Raw genomic sequence first — 17085 nt, forward strand, 5'->3', positions numbered from 1 at the left:
ATATTAGGATTAAGAGCACACACTTCCATAATAACTGAGGTCTTTGTTTCTTTATAAAGTCAGTATAAAAGAAACGACCTCTAATGGTCCTACTCAATACACTCTAAGTGTACTAGTGTAATTATATAGTTAAGATAAACTAATACCTAATTACACTACGACCTTCCAATGGTTTGTTCCTTTCCATTATGGTCGTGAGCTACTGTTTATAATTTATAAGGTACTGATAACATGATCTTCTGTGTGTGACACCACACACCATGTTATCTATAATATAAATTAATTGAACAACTACATTTATCATAAATGTAGACATTTGACCAATGTGATTCTTATTTCTAGATAAATGTTTATACCAAAAGCTAGGCTTTTAGTATACACTCTAACAAACTGTAGTTAGATATGGTAAAATCCTATCCGAGGTTAGGAAGAGTGAAAATTTACTGAGTGACTAGTCCTAATTGAAAGTTATCCAAGTGAGTCAAGGAGGACTACACTTGGTGATTAAAAGTTCAACAAAAAGTTGGCACGAGATGGAAAGTCCAAGTAGGTCAAGGGTTAACCGGACACATGGTGAGGAAGCCCTGGTAAGTTAAGGTTAATCGATGTTAGGCAACGAGAAGTCCCAACAAGTCAAGGTTGACCGGATGTTGGGCAAGAGAGTTAAGGTTAGGCAATCGATTAGGGTAATCGATTGGTCCCAAGACTAATCAATTGAGTTGATTTCCCAATCGATCGAAGATCATTCGTGCAAGCACAGAAAGGTGTTAACTCGATTCAGCCCTTTCCAATTAATTGGGTCAATCTATTGGAGATCATTCGTGCAAGCACAAAATGGTACTGAATCTATTGTCTAATTGATTCAACTCTTTCCAATCGATTGGAGTGTTATTTTTGTAAAGTGGTCGATTCAACTCTTTTTAATCGATTGAGATAATCAATTGGAGTGTGATTTTTATAAGGGATGTTCATGAAGAGGATGAATCGGAGTTTGCCCAATCAATTGGTAAGAGTTCATGAGCAAATAGTAGGCTTCTGAATCGATTCGTCAATCGATTAAAAGTTTTTTAATTGATTGGTATGACCGACCAATCTATTTGATGTTCGAAAAAGAGTCATTTTGCAAATTGAACTGTCAAATGATGACCTAACGATTGGGAGGCGAAAAACGGTTTGAACAGCTTCGATATAAAGGGGAGCTCGTCTAGAGTTTTCGTCATCAACTCTTGGATAATTTAGAGTGAAGTGTTGTTGTATTTCTGAGTTAACAAGAGGCTAAATCAAAACAAGAAAGTGCAAGTAAAGAAAGGTCTCTTGTTGTAATCATTTTTTATTTCTTTTATAACATAGTTTGTATTTCTTGTATTTTAGCTTCTGCGAGATTTTTTCGCTTCTGGATTATTTCCAAGGAGTATGTTCATAATGGAATTGTTTGTATAATGTAAATCATTAGATTAGTCATCTCAATAATATAGAGACCAAGTAATATATATATAGAGAGAGAGAGAGAGAGAGAGTTTTGAAATTGTGTGCGACGTGCACAGTGCGCGATTGTGCGCGTCGCGCACAATATCAAGTTTCTTTTTTTTTAATTATTATTATTTTAATATTTTGAATTTAAAAAATTCAACATTTTCTTATATAAATTTCTAATACATTAATATATCCCCTCAACATATTACAATATTCAATAAATACTTAAATTAATTTTATTTTAATTTTTTTTTAAAACCAAACACTATAACCTAATTAGGAAGCCTGAACCCTAGAGGTAAAATATATATAAAAAAATAACTTTGATACTATAACCCAAAGTCTGAACCCTAGAAGTAAAATCTAAAAAAAATAACTTTGATACTATAATCCAAAGTCTGAACCCTAGAGGTAAAATCTTAAAAAAAATAGCTTTGATATTATAACCCAAAGCTTGAACCCTAAATAACTTTGATATTATAACCCAAAGTCTGAACCCTAGAGGTAAAATCTAAAAAAATAACTTTGATATTATAACCCAAAGTCTAAATCTAGAAATAAAATTTTTAAAAAATATTTTAATTATTTTTTTTAATGCAAAAATTAAAAAAAAATAAATAAAAAAAAACTTAAACGATTAATATCCTGCGCGCACGCACAGTCGCGCACTGTGCGGGCGCGCAGGATATCAAAACCGTATATATATATATATAATCAGATAGTCTGTATGTATCAAGAGGTAGTGTTAATTCAGGCAAGTTTTTTACCATATTTTTTATCTGTCTAACCAGGTCTATATCTTGTTAGTTAAAATATTTTTGTCCTCTTTGTGATGTTTTATTGTACAAAGGTCCACTGATTTTTCCAATATCTTTTAGATATTGTCTAGCATAATTTAAAAGACCTAAAAAAGATCTAAGGTAGCGTTTGGTTTATGGGTTTGGGAATGAGGGAATGGATTTATTCCCAAACCTTGTGTTTCGTTAATGGGAATGGAATCAAGATTTTGGAATGAAACCCAAAAATTTGGGTATGGATGAAACCCACCCCCTCCCTTGGGTTTTGATGGAATAGGATTGTGAATTAAGTTTTAGACAAAAATACCCTTAGTATATTTGTTCAATTTTTTCTAATTTCACACACTCTCTCTCATCATATTTTCTCTCTCCTTATTTTATCATCATATTTTCTCTCTCAAGATACTTTCTCTCTCCTCATTCTCTCTCTATATTATCTCCCATCTTATACTCTCTCTCCTTATTTTCTCTCTCTTCATTCTCTTCTATCACACTTTCTCTCCCATTACACATTTTCTACTTATTTTTTCATCATACTTTCTCTCTCCTTAATCTATCTCAGCATACTCTCTCTCCTCATTTTCTCTCATCACACTTTCTCTCTCTTTATTCTCTCTCATCACACACTCTCTCTTTATTTTCTCTAAGCACACTTTCTCTCTCATCATATTTTCTCTCTCCCAATCTCGCATTTCCCTCATCACACTTTCTCTCTCTTCATTTTTTCCCATTATTTTTCTCTCTCAACCCACTTTCTCTCTCAACCCACTTTCTCTCTCATCATACTTTCTCTCTCCTCACTTTTTCATTTTCTCTCATAATATTTTCTCTCTCTTCATTTTTTCCATCACTCTTTCTCTCTCAGCATATTTTCTCTCTCCTCAGTCTCTCATTTTCTCTCATCATACTTTCTCTCTCTTCATTTTTTCCCATCACTCTTTCTCTCTCATCACACTTTCTCTCTCCTCACTCTTTCATTTTCTCTCATAATACTTTCTCTCTTCATTTTTCCCATCACACTTTCTCTCTCATCACACTTTCTCTCTCATCATACTTTTTTCTCTTCTCAATCTCTCATGTAAAATACCGAAAATAGGCAAATATTGATAAGGGAATTTTTTGAAATTTTTCGGAGCTCGTACGGACGAGTTGACGGGGATAAAAACGGGGTCCAGAAAAGCCTGTTTAGGTTACTCTGTTTTAATGAGGAAAAGATTTATTTTCTTTTCCTTTTCCTTTTCTTTTTCTTTTTCTTATTATTTTTCTTTATTTTTTTTCACCGTTTTCCTCAGTTTCTTCTCCCCGAAACCGCCCGCGCCCTCTCCTTGCCCTAACCTCCTCTACGTCGACACTAGCCGTCTCCTCCTCTTCTCCGAGGCCGATTTCCTCCCCTCTTCTCATTTTCTTCCTCCCCCCGAGTCGAACTCCTCTCCTCTTCTGCCCTAGCCTTTGCACAGCGTCACCGCTGCCCTCTCTGGACCGAAGCAGCGCCGGCCACCGCGACTCCCTCCTTTCTTCTTCCCGAGACCTCGCCGGCCACTAGGTTCGACCTAGCGCCACCGCCCCTCTCCGACCTCCTCTGTGCCGGCCTCCTCCACACCGTGCCCTAATTCCCAGATCTCCTCTCATCAGAGTCGAGCCTTCCTCACAGCGACTCGTGCCCTAGATCACCGGGGATAGGGAGTGTGCGCCGAGGACAAGGCTGATCACCAAGTTCTGTCGTGCCATCTACAAACCCTTGTTTGGTCCGGTGCCACCAGATCGAGTCGGTGCCTCCTTCCGTGCTTCCACGCGATAATGGATCTGTGCCATCGTTGGTCCTTGCACTGTTGACACTCATCTGTGGTAAGGAGGTCAAATTAAACTTGTGTTGGTGATAGGTTGATGTGTTGGATTCTAATCTTGTCCTCTGTTTCCGGTTGTTTTCAGTGAGGCAAAGTTTTGTTCTGTGGGATTTCCGGTAGAAATTCCCTCCAGTAGCACCTGGTTTCCGCAGCGGCTGTGATTTGAGGTAAAGTGTAGGATCGTGATACATTTTGTAGTGAATTTGGATTATATGGTTAGTAGGTTGGTTTAGGGTTTGTCCTAAATAGATCTTAAGAATTTATTTAGTTATTTATGTAAATTGTAGCTAAATAAAATATATTTGATTGTTCGTGGCTTAGGGTTTTGACGCGAGACGAGTATCTCGATTACCGGATTGGACCACTTTATTGGAGGCGGGTACTTTGACTTATGTCTTTTGATATGCATAATAAAGTGTTTAACAAATAGCAATGATTGTGTTTCCCATTTATTTCGGTTGGTCACACATGATCTGATACATATTTGCTTGTTTATTTATTATGCACTGTATGTTATTATTTACCTGATCATACATGCTCTAGAGGTAGTGACACGACCAATTTATACATTATGTTCAGGACCTAGGGTTTATTTGATGCCCTATCTGACTTGTGTACCTTCTATTTGATACATCGTCCTGTGGTACACACTTTGTATTTATTCATATGATTATTGCTGTGTTGTTCATTAGATTGCCATGTTTAGTATCATGCATTATCTTGCATGATTGCATGCTGTGCGATTGTCTGCTTCATTATTGTCGAGCACATCGCCAATTACATGTATCTATACACACCACCACTCATGGGTTAGTGGTACATCTGACAGGTGTGTGGCAGTTATGTTGTTAGGCTCCGTTGGTCTGGTGACTTAGCGTGGTAGCCGACAGACTGTTCCGCTCTGTTTGGCTCCGCTGGTTTATTCATCCGCGTAGTAGCCGGCAGGCAGTTGGACTTTGTTTGGCTCCGTTGGTCCGCTCATGGGTAGTGTGACTCAGCGTAGTAGCCGGCAGAGAGACCTCCCCGTCATTGTGTACCGGGAGATGAGAGCATTGCGCTCCCCCATTTATTATTTCGGGGTAGGAGTATGTGTGTACTCCGACAGCATCCCGTCCACTCGGTCACTCATCAGGGGCAGTGATGTCAGAGTGCACGGTTGTCACAGCCCTACCCACTCGGACTCGCCATTGTGTGTGAGATGGCTGACTGGCGTCAGGGGTGACCATGTCATTGGCATCATATGCATGATGCATTTATTGTTTGTGTTTGCTGCATTTACTTGCTGCATTTATTTGGATGCATATGATTGACATGCATACAGGATTGACACTCTCGGTCTGATGACCCAGTTACCTTTATACCTTGATCCTGGTTAGTACAGTTTTCTCCTGTTTCTGTTCCTGTTGCATTTATCCTTCTCGTATTCAGGAGACTGTACGCATGATTAGTGTTGTCTGTTATTTACTTTATTTTGCATATCAGTTGTACCTGCTGAGTGTTGGACTCACCCAGCCTCCATTGTTGTTATATTTTCAGGTTGAGGCTGTCCGGAGCAGTTCCAGTCGCTAGTCCCCATCTGCACGTAGTGTCAGTCCTTTGTTGGTCTTTAGTTGTTATTTATCCTTAGTTTCTCTATCAGACTTTGTTTTTAGTCCTGTATTGTTTTACTTATGATATTGTATGGATTCTTATCGTTTGATGGATTTTTGGTATGATTTGGATTTATTCTACTACATGCCTGCCTGGACGGCAGAAGAGGTGAGTTCATCGGATTTGAGTTTTACGAGTGTAGTTGAGTAGGGTTGATTTTGAGTCATGGTATTACTGCTTGGTTGCTTATCTTTATATAAACTGCGTGGTGATGTTTTATTTACCTGTTATTATTCCAGCCGCATGTGGCTGAGGTATATGAGCATGTAGAAAAGTTTCAGATTGTCCGCCGTACAGGGGAGATGTTGCCGAAATTTTCTCGGACAGGGACTCCTCCGGGGCGTGACATCTCATATCATGCACTCTCTCCTCATTTTCTCTGATCATACTTTCTCTCTCTTCATTTTTTCCCAACACACTTTCTCTCTCATCACACTTTCTCTCTCATCATTTTCTCTCATCATATGTGATCCGGCGGATAGAACAGGGGATCCCCATTTTGAGGGGTCAACGCCACGTGGAAGTCAAAAGGCCAGGTGACTGACCGGAGAGGGGCAGACCGGGCGGCCGACCGAAGAAGGATGAGCCGACCTCCCGGCCGGCCGACCGATGAATAATCGATGGCAAAAGGCGCCCCGACAGGAGCCGAGGTTCCGGCGCTCGATTGACCAGTAAGTAAGGGCCGAGCAGAAGTTATGTTTGGCCAAAGACGCAAGGTAACATACTGCTAGCAATTCTTACATAGCATCTTACCTGAGGTTTCCCCAGCATACTGATTCATACGGAGGGTCGGACGTGATGTGAATGCCGTCCGGCCGGCGCGTAAGATGAGGGCCGGCCAGACGGACGCCCCGGCCTGTGGTAGGTAGAGAAGGACAAGAACATCTTATGATAGCTGTCAAGTCCTATGGCTAGGTCATACTCCAAGTCTGACAACGAGGTGTTCTGTTGTCCCATCGAAGACGTGCGTGGACTGTAGCAGTATGGCGTCAGGTAAGCTTTCTGACAGACACATACTGAGGTAGGGGTTGCGGACACGTATGCGCCTCGGTGGACGTGTGTGAGCTCTTTCACCGCTCTATATAAAGAGCCTTATACTTCGCCGGAGGTACGCGTTAAGCACCTTTGGAGCCACCTTTTTTCACTGCTAGCTTGCCTGACTTGAGCGTCGGAGGGTCGCCGCCGGGAACCCCTTCCCGGCCCGACTTCTGTGCAGGTTCGACGGAGGTTCGTGCAACTAGTCGACGACCCACGTCCGCAACAGGAGAGCGCCACGTGCCCAGCGTCCGTTGATTCAGCATTCGGACAGGATCAATTTGGCGACGTCTGTGGGAACGCTCCTGCATCCGAACGGAAGCAATGGACGAGGCTGGACGACAGCACACGGTGACGCTTTCCACGGAAGAACTTGATGCTCTGATCAAGTTGAGGGCCGCCAAGCTTGTGGAGCAAAAATAGAAGGCACTAGCCGAGCGGCCTGAGCAGCAAGCCACATCGGCCTCAGGTGGCCGAGCGGAAGCCCCACCGGCCACGGTTCCATTCCATCGAGCTCTATTTCGCACCCCTGAAGCCGCAGCAACTAATCGAGATCGAGGATCATCTTCGGATGAAATGCCAAGACGAGATAGCAGAAAAGGAAAAACCCCCCGAGCGGACGCATCACCCGAGCGGAAGACCGTCGAGCTCCGACGTTAAAAATCGAGAGACGGATCGGCGTCTATAAACCTTCCGACCGGAAGGTAGTCGAGTTCTGATGATAAAATTCGATGTTAAAAGATGGGCAACCGGAGCCGGTAAGGCCGTTGGACGAATGGCTCTATGCGTGGTCCTTGGTTGAAAGGGCCGAACGGTGATCGGGTCGGCTGTGATAGCGAGAATGAAGCCATCGTATAGCCGGGCGGCTCCTTTGCCAAATGTACTTTGACGCGGAAAAATTATGACCGAGACGAAAGTTAGAGATTGGACGCTGGTCAAGCAAACGAATAACAAAAGAAAAAATCCATTCAAGCCAAGCGACGGACAAACAAAATTTATAAACATCTGCCCCGAGCGGCAAGCGTACAGAAGAGCGTAGATACTTAAAAGAAACTTAACAGACTTTCATTCAGTCATCGAAATTAAAAAGAGAGTCAGGGATGGAGCCCATCATGGTCACTAGATCTTCGGGAGGGACGGACAGCTTGGCGGGTATGTGGCCCTTGGTCTTCATATAGTCCACCGCTACTTTGATCGTCTCTTCAAAAGTTAAGGACAGCTTGTCGCTGAACTTTTCGCCAAATTCATCCGAGCGGACGTATGCTTTGCACGCTTCCGCCGCCTGGCCTGGCTCCCCATCTACTCTTTGAGAGTAACCTTGGAAGCGTCAAGGGCATCTTGAAGGTCCTTCAAAGCCCCCTCTGCTTTAGCCTGGTCGGCGGAGCGGCCTTCCCGTTCGGCAGTCAACGAGGCGTCCAGCTCCTTAACGTGCTGCTCTAGTCCCCGATTCTCCACCTTCATCCGGTCCATGTCCTCGATGGCTTTAAGCTCCCGGGTGGTCGCGGTCTTTACTTCCTTGTCCCGCTGCTTGACCAAGGCTTCTAGGCGGGTCACTTCGCTCGTCAAGCCAGAGGATTTACCCCGTTCGGCTTCCAACAACCTTTTGACCTTCTCCAAAGCGGTCGTCGATTGTCTGTTGTCCCCCACGGCCTTGAGCTTCTTCAGCTCGTCCTCCAGTTCGGCTAGGCGATTGCTGATGGCAATCTGCTCCACCCAGTTCTGCGAATGGATATGAGCAAGTTAGAAGCTCGATCCAAAATAATCAACAAAGCAAAGCAACATACCCCGGTCGCCTGTTGTAGATTGCTGTCGCCGAGTTGACCAGGAGTCATCATGGCGATTCGGAGACGAGCATCCTCCCAAGCTTTGGCGAGGGGACCTGTGAATGTGATTTGTTGTTCGGGGGCCACCGGCCGATCAGCGGCCGCCAGTATTCTTCAGACGGGAGGCGCAGGACGGTTTTTATCGGTTTTGGGCCGCTCGGATCACCCTTCGAAGCAGCGGCCTTACCGGACGGCTCACCGGTGGAGGAAGAAGGACGGTCGCCCAATCGCTTGAGACGCCGCAGGGTTCGGGGAGGACTGGAGGACGGCACCTCAGAGGTAGCCCTTGGAGAGCCGAGTGGCGTAGGGGTACTCTCTATAGAGACCGTCCCGGATAACACCGGAGCTTCATCGCCCTGCTCGGATTGCGGTTCATCAGATGGAGTTGGTTGAGAGGTTGCCTCCGGCTGTTTGCGCTTCCGAGTGGCCAGAGGAACGTCGTCGGTCGAACGGCCCTCTACCTCGACTTGAGCAGAGGGTTCTATGTCGCCCGCGACCTCGTCGTGAGAGGTAGGAGCGTCCAAGGCTTCGAGGACACCCTGAGTCCCCTCATCTTCTTCGCCGGCCGACTTAGCTGAAGCCGAGCCCCGCTCGGCGACCTCCCTATTCTTTGCCGCCTCGATCTCGGCGGCTCGCAGTTTCAGCCGCTTGGTAGCCTTGGCGCGCCACATGACTTCAGCTGCATAAGCAAAAAATAAATCAGTTAGAACAAAACAAACGGGAAGATAAGGGAACTTACTCATGCTACAGGGCAGATCGGCTGGGGTAGAAGACAAGCCGAATATATACATTACTCCCGGAAGGAGCAGCTTGTCGATGTGATAGCGCTGGCCGACCAGTCAATCGGCTGCATGAAGATAGGTCGCATCGCCTCTAAATTTGTCGAGCTCTAGTTGCGCTGGCATTGCCGTCTGCCATTTGATATGGAAGGTCGGTGGCTCGGGGAAATGAAAGTAAAAAAAGTGCTCCTTCCAATGTTTGTTCGAGCTCGGCATGTTATCAAAAAGGACGAAACCTATTCTAGATTGGAAAACAAAAGTACCCCACTCGGCTTGTTTGGGGTAGTAGAAGTAGTGGAAAACTTTGGGGTCTAGGGGAATGCCGTTCAGCTTGAATAGAATTATCACCCCGCTCAGCAGCCTTATAGAATTCGGAACTATCTGGCCGAGCGGGATGCGGAAGTAATTACAGACTTGCACGAAAAACTTATGGGGTGGAAAGCGTAGCCCGGCCAAAAATTAGTCTCGGAAGAAGAGAACGATGTCGGGCGGCGGTTCATGGGGCCGATTGACCGGTGTGGCTAATACTATGTGGTGGTTGGAAGGAATGTCGTAAGTCCGAATGAGACGCAGCGCATCCTCCTCGTCAAACCGGCTCTCCATGGTCGAGTACCATAGACCAGGAGCGTCGCCGGTCGATTGCGAGGTGCTAGTCATGGTCGAAAGACAAGAATGCGGGACCAAAAGGGAAGGTTCGAACAAGGAATGAAGGGAAATCGACTGAATGAAAGGATTAACAGAAAGAAGAAAACGTAGGAAGCGAGGAAAAGGGTCTTACGAGCAAAAGGGATGATCGACTGGGGCCTGGGGGTTGCCGAAGAGTCGAGGAGCGAGGTCGCCGGAGAAGAAAGAGAGCAGAGGGGCGCTGGAGGAGGATGAAGCAACAATGCGGCGAAAAAAGAATCGCGGGCTTTATATCGCCGCCCGAGAGTAGCCTCCACCGCCCGATTCAGGTCGTAAAAAACGAGGCCATCATCCGGCCGTTCATTTCAAACGACGGATGTCCCATCGGAGGTGACGCCACCGCCATACGCTGACAAAAGCAGGATCGCCATGTGTCAGCAGGATACGAGTCACATTTAATGAACACCCCTTACCGTGTGCAGCGCATATGATTGGCAGTAAAGGAAAGGATCTGGAAGGGATTTCAAGGGAATACAAGGCACGAGCAAGGCACCACCGACCGAATGAGCATCTCTATGCCCGGCCGAACGGTCTAGTGTAACGGCCGTTAATCAGTCAGATCGGCAGTCCAGTCAGTCGGACTTCGCCTCCTTCGACTAGACTTGAGGGGTAGGCAAGTGATCCGGCGGATAGAACAGGGGATCCCCATTTTGAGGGGTCAACGCCACGTGGAAGTCAAAAGGCCAGGTGGCTGACCGGAGAGGGGCAGACCGGGCGGCCGACCGGAGAAGGATGAGCCGACCTCCCGGCCGGCCGACCGATGAATAATCGATGGCAAAAGGCACCCCGACAGGAGCCGGGGTTTTGGCGCTCGATTGACCAGTAAGTAAGGGCCGAGCAGAAGTCATGCTTGGCCAAAGACGCAAGGTAACATACTGCTAGCAATCCTTACATAGCATCTTACCTGAGGTTTCCCCAGCATACCGATTCATACGGAGGGTCGGACGTGATGTGAATGTCGTCCGGCCGGCGCGTAAGATGAGGGCCAGCCGGACGGACTCCCCGTCCAGCCGGCCAGACGGACGCCCCGGCCTGTGGTAGGTAGAGAAGGACAAGAACATCTTATGATAGCTGTCAAGTCCTATGGCTAGGCCATACTCCAAGTCTGACAACGAGGTGTTCTGTTGTCCCATCGAAGACGTGCGTGGACTGTAGCAGTATGGCGTCAGGTAAGCTTTCTGACAGACACATACCGAGGTAGGGGCTGCGGACACGTATGCGCCTCGGTGGACGTGCGTGAGCTCTTTCACCGCTCTATATAAAGAGCCTTATACTTCGCCGAAGGTACGCGTTAAGCAACTTTGGAGCCACCTTTTTTCACTGCTAGCTTGCCTGACTTGAGCGTCGGAGGGTCGCCGCCGAGAACCCCTTCCCGACCCGACTTCTGTGCAGGTTCGACGGAGGTTCGTGCAACTAGTCGACGACCCACGTCCGCAACAGGAGAGCGCCACGTGTCCAGCGTCCGTTGATTCAGCATTCGGACAGGATCAATATGTTTCTCTCACATTCAACTTTCTCTCCCATCTAATTTTTTCTCTTATTTTCCTGTAAGGGTAAAAAAGGAAATTTAGGTTCATTCCGATTGAAAATATTTAACTAACCAAACATCATTTTTATGAATGATACCCAAGCTCATACTCATTCTCATTCCATAATACTATGATACTCATTCTCATTCCGATTTCTAGGAGAGAACCAAACACCCCCTAAGTGTTTTTGTATCTTCCATTTTATCGGGAAAATTTTGGATTTTAGTAGTAATATGTGGTTGTAGTGTTATCTTCCCTTGTCCAATTTCGGCTCCTAGGAATTCAATGTGGTTTACGGCTAGTTTCATTTTACTCCTAGAAATAATTAATCCGTGAGTTTCAAATAAGTTAAAAAGAAGATGTAAATGTGCATAATGTTCATCTTTTGTTCTAGAAAAAACTAATACGTCATCTATATATACACATGTACAATTGGATAAGTTTCTAAATATATTATCCATTTTTCTTTGGAATATTTGTGGCGCTACTTTTAAACCAAAAGGCTTTACTAGCCATTCAAAATGTCCTTCTGGACAAGAGAAAGTTGTCCATTCTACTGAGTCTGGATGCATTTTTACTTGCCAAAACCCAGATTTCATGTCAAACTTAGAATACCACTTTGAGTCTTGTATTTTATTTAGTAATTGATCTTTGTCTGGGATTTTATATACATCTTCTTGACAGTTATCATTAAGCCTTTTATAATTGAAAACCATTCGGGATTGCCCTCTCTTTTGTTCAGATCCTTTGTTTACTATGAAGGCAGGGCTTCTATGTCTAGAGGTAGAACGTTGGATAGCCCCAAGTTTTAATAATTGTTGAATGTGATTTTTACATTCTTCAGCTTCCCAATTTGTATATTGCAATTCTTGTGCTTTTTTAGTTAAGTCTGGGTTTATTATTGATAAGTGGCAATATATTTTATCTCTATCCCAATATTTAGTGGGGTTGTCTACTATGATTTCTAGTTTTTCTAGCGTAGAAATTATATCGTCTAGATTTTCTTGTTTTGAAATAAACTGGATTAATGTTTTTGGTGCTAAAAAGTCTTTTGGTATTTCTAGAGAATTAAAAATTTCCTCATCTAATAAGTTATCAGAGATGTTATCTTCTTGAAATTCTTGGAAAGTTAAGTTATAAATGGGTTGTTGGTGTATTAGGCAAGAGCCTTTACACGTATTTTGGTTTTTACAATTACAAATTGTTTGACTATGTGTTTTGAGAGGTACTACTTTAGGTGGAGGTGGTGCTGATGCGGCGGGGATATTTTGAGGAGTACCTCCATATTTTTGTACTGATGCTGAATAGTCAGAGACAATAGGGGATACAATAGGGGTAAAGAGAAAAAGAGCATAATCCTTAGTCAACAGGAGAGCACGGTCGGGTTGGACAAGAAAATTGAGTCCTAATATTAAGTAAATATCTGAGTGTAATAATGATTTTATCCAAAGTTTAGATAGTGATAGGGGTGGACTAAAAGTGTCACAGTTATTATAAAAGCGAAGGTGTATATTGGTAACAAACTTCGTACTAGTTAGGGTTTTACCATCAAACTGAGTACTTATCATTGGATGAGTAGCAGTTTTGATGAAGGAGGAGGGCAGAACTGCTAGAAGAGTTTTTTCATCAATTGTGGAGTTAGTAGCTCCACTATCTAGAAAGGCATGAAGTGTAAATTCATAACCATGAATATTGGCCAAACAGCGGACACGAATGTCCATTGTACGACCGGTATTACAAACACTAGGTGTTTTAATAAATACCATGTCTAAGTTTTGTTGAGATTCAGTGACTATTATTTCTTTTCCTTTATCTATTTGATGTATCTTATGTGACTGGTCTTTGGGCTTGAGTAAATTGATTTCATCTTCTAAGTTATTAAGTCTAGTTTCTAATACTACAATTCTTGTCTCAAGGAGTAAATTTCTCGGGGGTCCTGAACTTATAGATGTTGGTATAGAAATACCAAAATTTTGCTCTAGGCAAATTGTGCAACATTGTTGTTTACACAAGGTACACCTTCCTCTTTTGTCTATAGAAGAATAATAACCACAGAGAAAACAATGTACATTAATAGTTCCTGATTTTAAAGTCCATTGATGTGGACAGTTAGGATATGTATCCAAAGCAGATGATAATACCTGTCTGAGCATCATATCAAATGGTTGATATATCTCATCCCATTGTTCTTCTAAGTCATTTAAATCTTCTTGTAATGTGTCTGTAGTGGAATTATACTTATTAATTTGTTTTGGTGATTGTAAGAAAGAATTTATTAAGGTATAGTCTGAGGATGATGGGATTTCTTCTATGTCGTCAATTGAGACTATTGAGTATATTGAAGATGTGTATGAAACATCTGGTTGGATTTCTACTAAATCCATGTTTGTACTATTTATTAACTGTGCTTCTCTTGTGTAAAGATTTTTCTTTGTAGGACATGCTGAAGAAAGATGTCCTGGTTCATGACAAGCGAAACATGTGATGGTGTTTGCATATGTTTTCTTAGGTTTATATTTTCTTACATGTTTATCTTTATTTAGGTAGGGTTTCCGTTCATTACTTTTTCGGACAAAGTATGTTTTCTTTGGTTTTCCCTTATGTCGTGTTTGTATATTAGGTTTATGAGACTGTTTTCCTTTTCTTTTATTTTGTTTATGTGGATTAACTCCGTATTATTGTGGAGTATAAATTTGATTACAAAAACCGTAATGTTGGTTTTTAAGTTATTTTTGTATTTGTATGTAGGTACATTTTTCTTTCAGTACTGCTATAATATGTTGTATTTTTATTCCTATGTTATCGTATTATGGAGGTACTTTCATATTTGCCCATGCTTTATGGATTTCTTTTCCTAAATCTCCTGGTAGTTTACTAAACAGTCTTTCTCCTAATTCAGGATTACAATAATTTCCTGAGATTGATGTTAGAGCCAAAAAATCATTACAAAATGGTTTGATCCAGTTCCAACTTAGAAGCTGCAATTGCTCTAAGTCTCTCATTGCTTCTCTTTATCTTAGGTCTAAGCCTGTATTAGCATCTTTAGCTGTTAACAGGCGATGTATAGTATAACAAAAATTTAGAATATTATTTCCTTTGGCTGCTATTCTAGCAATGTCTTCTGGAAATTTTTGTTTATATGCTTCCCATGCAGCTCTTGCTACATCTCCTAAGTAATTTTCTCCTATTCGCATCATAGCTTCACCTGATTCAATATCAATTTCATGTTTTGCTTGATAGTCTCTTTGGACTGAGACAATCCATTGTTCTAGATATGTGTCATACATTTGGGGATCATCACATTCTGCTATATTTAATAGTACAGAGTTTTTTCCAAAATAAGTAATTTCTGGTGGTCGTCTTTTTTCCTATTGTTCTAAGTAATGGATTATTATTGGTGTATGGAGCAATCCTAGTTCTAGGGGGATGCCCTTGGCCATAATCCCTTGTCCCCATGGAACTTTCAGGATACTGTGTGGCTAATGGAGGTATATTTAAGGGCATTGGCCCAGATGGTCGAGATGTCCCTAATGACTCAGCGGGATTCATAAGATTTATTTGTGGGAGTTTTTTAGCAATTATATTCTGATCATCATCAAAATATATCTCCCAATCCCATTCTAATCTATGTAATTTTTTTTCATTATGTTCAAATTCTAACAATTCTTCTGCGTTTTTATGGGATGTTAATCCGGTAGGAGTATACATGTATTCGTCTAGGTCATCATAAAAACCTTGAAACTCTTGACTATTGGTTTCTTCAAGTATACTTTCAATATTCATTAAATTAAAGTTTTCTCCTTCTTCTTCTTCTTCTTTTTCATCTTGAGAAGTATAGAGTTGATAGTCATTAAACCTGACTATTGTTCTTCCATGCCTATTTTTGTACATAATAGATTCTTTCGGTCTTAATGTTCTTTGTTGTGTATGGAGGTCTAGGTTTAGATTCTAATCTAATCTTGCTAGGTTTTCAGAAGAGAAATCCTTTGGTTCCAAAAAGGATATCCCTTTTGATGTTAAGGCCTTTATAATAGAATTTATTTGGACTTTGTAACTATTATTAATTTGTGTCATTGTTTTTCCCAAGAAGATTATGTCAATTTGTATGTTGTTTCTTAGAAAGTTTCCATATCCTTTTGCCTGAATGTTTATTTTGTTATGTTTAATAAAATCTTCTATAGTCATATTAAAATTTGGACAGAAATATGTTATTCCAAGGTTGTTATTCATATCTACTTCTATAAGGCCAATAATTGTCTATAAGGTTTAATTATTTGGTAGGCCAATAATTACTTGTTCTGTTTATGAAAAACGAGAATCATAGAGGATTAAAAATACTTTAGCCCCTATCCTTTTTCTTGTAAGTCCTCTAAGTCCTATTACCAATAGTCCTAGATGTATATATTTATGTCTTCTTTGTGATAGTGTCATTGCTGATTCTATAGTCATGAGAGTCAGGTGTTCTTCTCTTCCATCTGGTAAATGTAGTGGTTGTGTCCTATGATGTCTGTAAAGTGCTGTTGAGAAATTTAGTAATCCTTGGTTATATAATCGTCTTAGATTTAAAGTTGTTAATTGTCTATATGAGAAAGTAACCATATTACTTTCAACATCTATTAAGTCTTCTAATTGATATGTACTTGTTGAGGTACTATTTCTCTCTTGCGTTTTGTTATTATCTAACCAGAAATTAGTATTTGCTTCCATTTGTCCTCTTATTGTTTGTGAGAAACCGGAAAACGACTCTGTTTTAGATTGTATTTGACTCATTGTAGGTTAAAAATTTATATTTTTCTGGTTTCTTTCAAGAGATTATGACTCCAGTAGAGAACTTACTTAAATCTTTTGTTATAATATTGATACTTTCATATAAATCTGTGGTCTTAGGTGTATTTTTAATTTGAGCTTCTAATTGTAGTAGCTTGTTATTTATATATATATATATATACAGTGTTGATATCCTGCGCGTCGCACAGTGCGCGACTATGCGCGCGCAGGATTCAACACTGTATATGAGTTTTTTTTTAATTATTTGTTTATGAATTAAAAAATAATTGAAAAAATAAAAAATAAAATATTTTTTTAAGAGTTTATTTCTAGGGTTCAGGCTTTGGTTATAGTGTTAAAGTTTTTTTTTTTTTTAGATTTTACCTCTGGGGTTTAGACTTTCCAATTAAGTTATAGTGTTTGGTTTTAAAAAAAAATAAAATAAAATTAATTTAAGTATTTATTGAGTATTGTAATATGTTAAGGGGATATATTAAGGTATTAAAAATTTATATAAGAAAATGTTAAATTTTTTAATTGATTTTTTAAATTTAAAATATTAAAAAAATCAAAAAAATAAAAAAAAAACTGAGCGATCTCCTGTGCATGTGCACAGTATACGACTGTGCACGCGCGCAGGAGATCAAATATATATATATATATATATATATATATATATATATATATATATATATATATATATA

This window comes from Zingiber officinale, chromosome 1A, assembly GCF_018446385.1.
Source record: "Zingiber officinale cultivar Zhangliang chromosome 1A, Zo_v1.1, whole genome shotgun sequence".
Classification (NCBI taxonomy): Eukaryota; Viridiplantae; Streptophyta; class Magnoliopsida; order Zingiberales; family Zingiberaceae; genus Zingiber; species Zingiber officinale.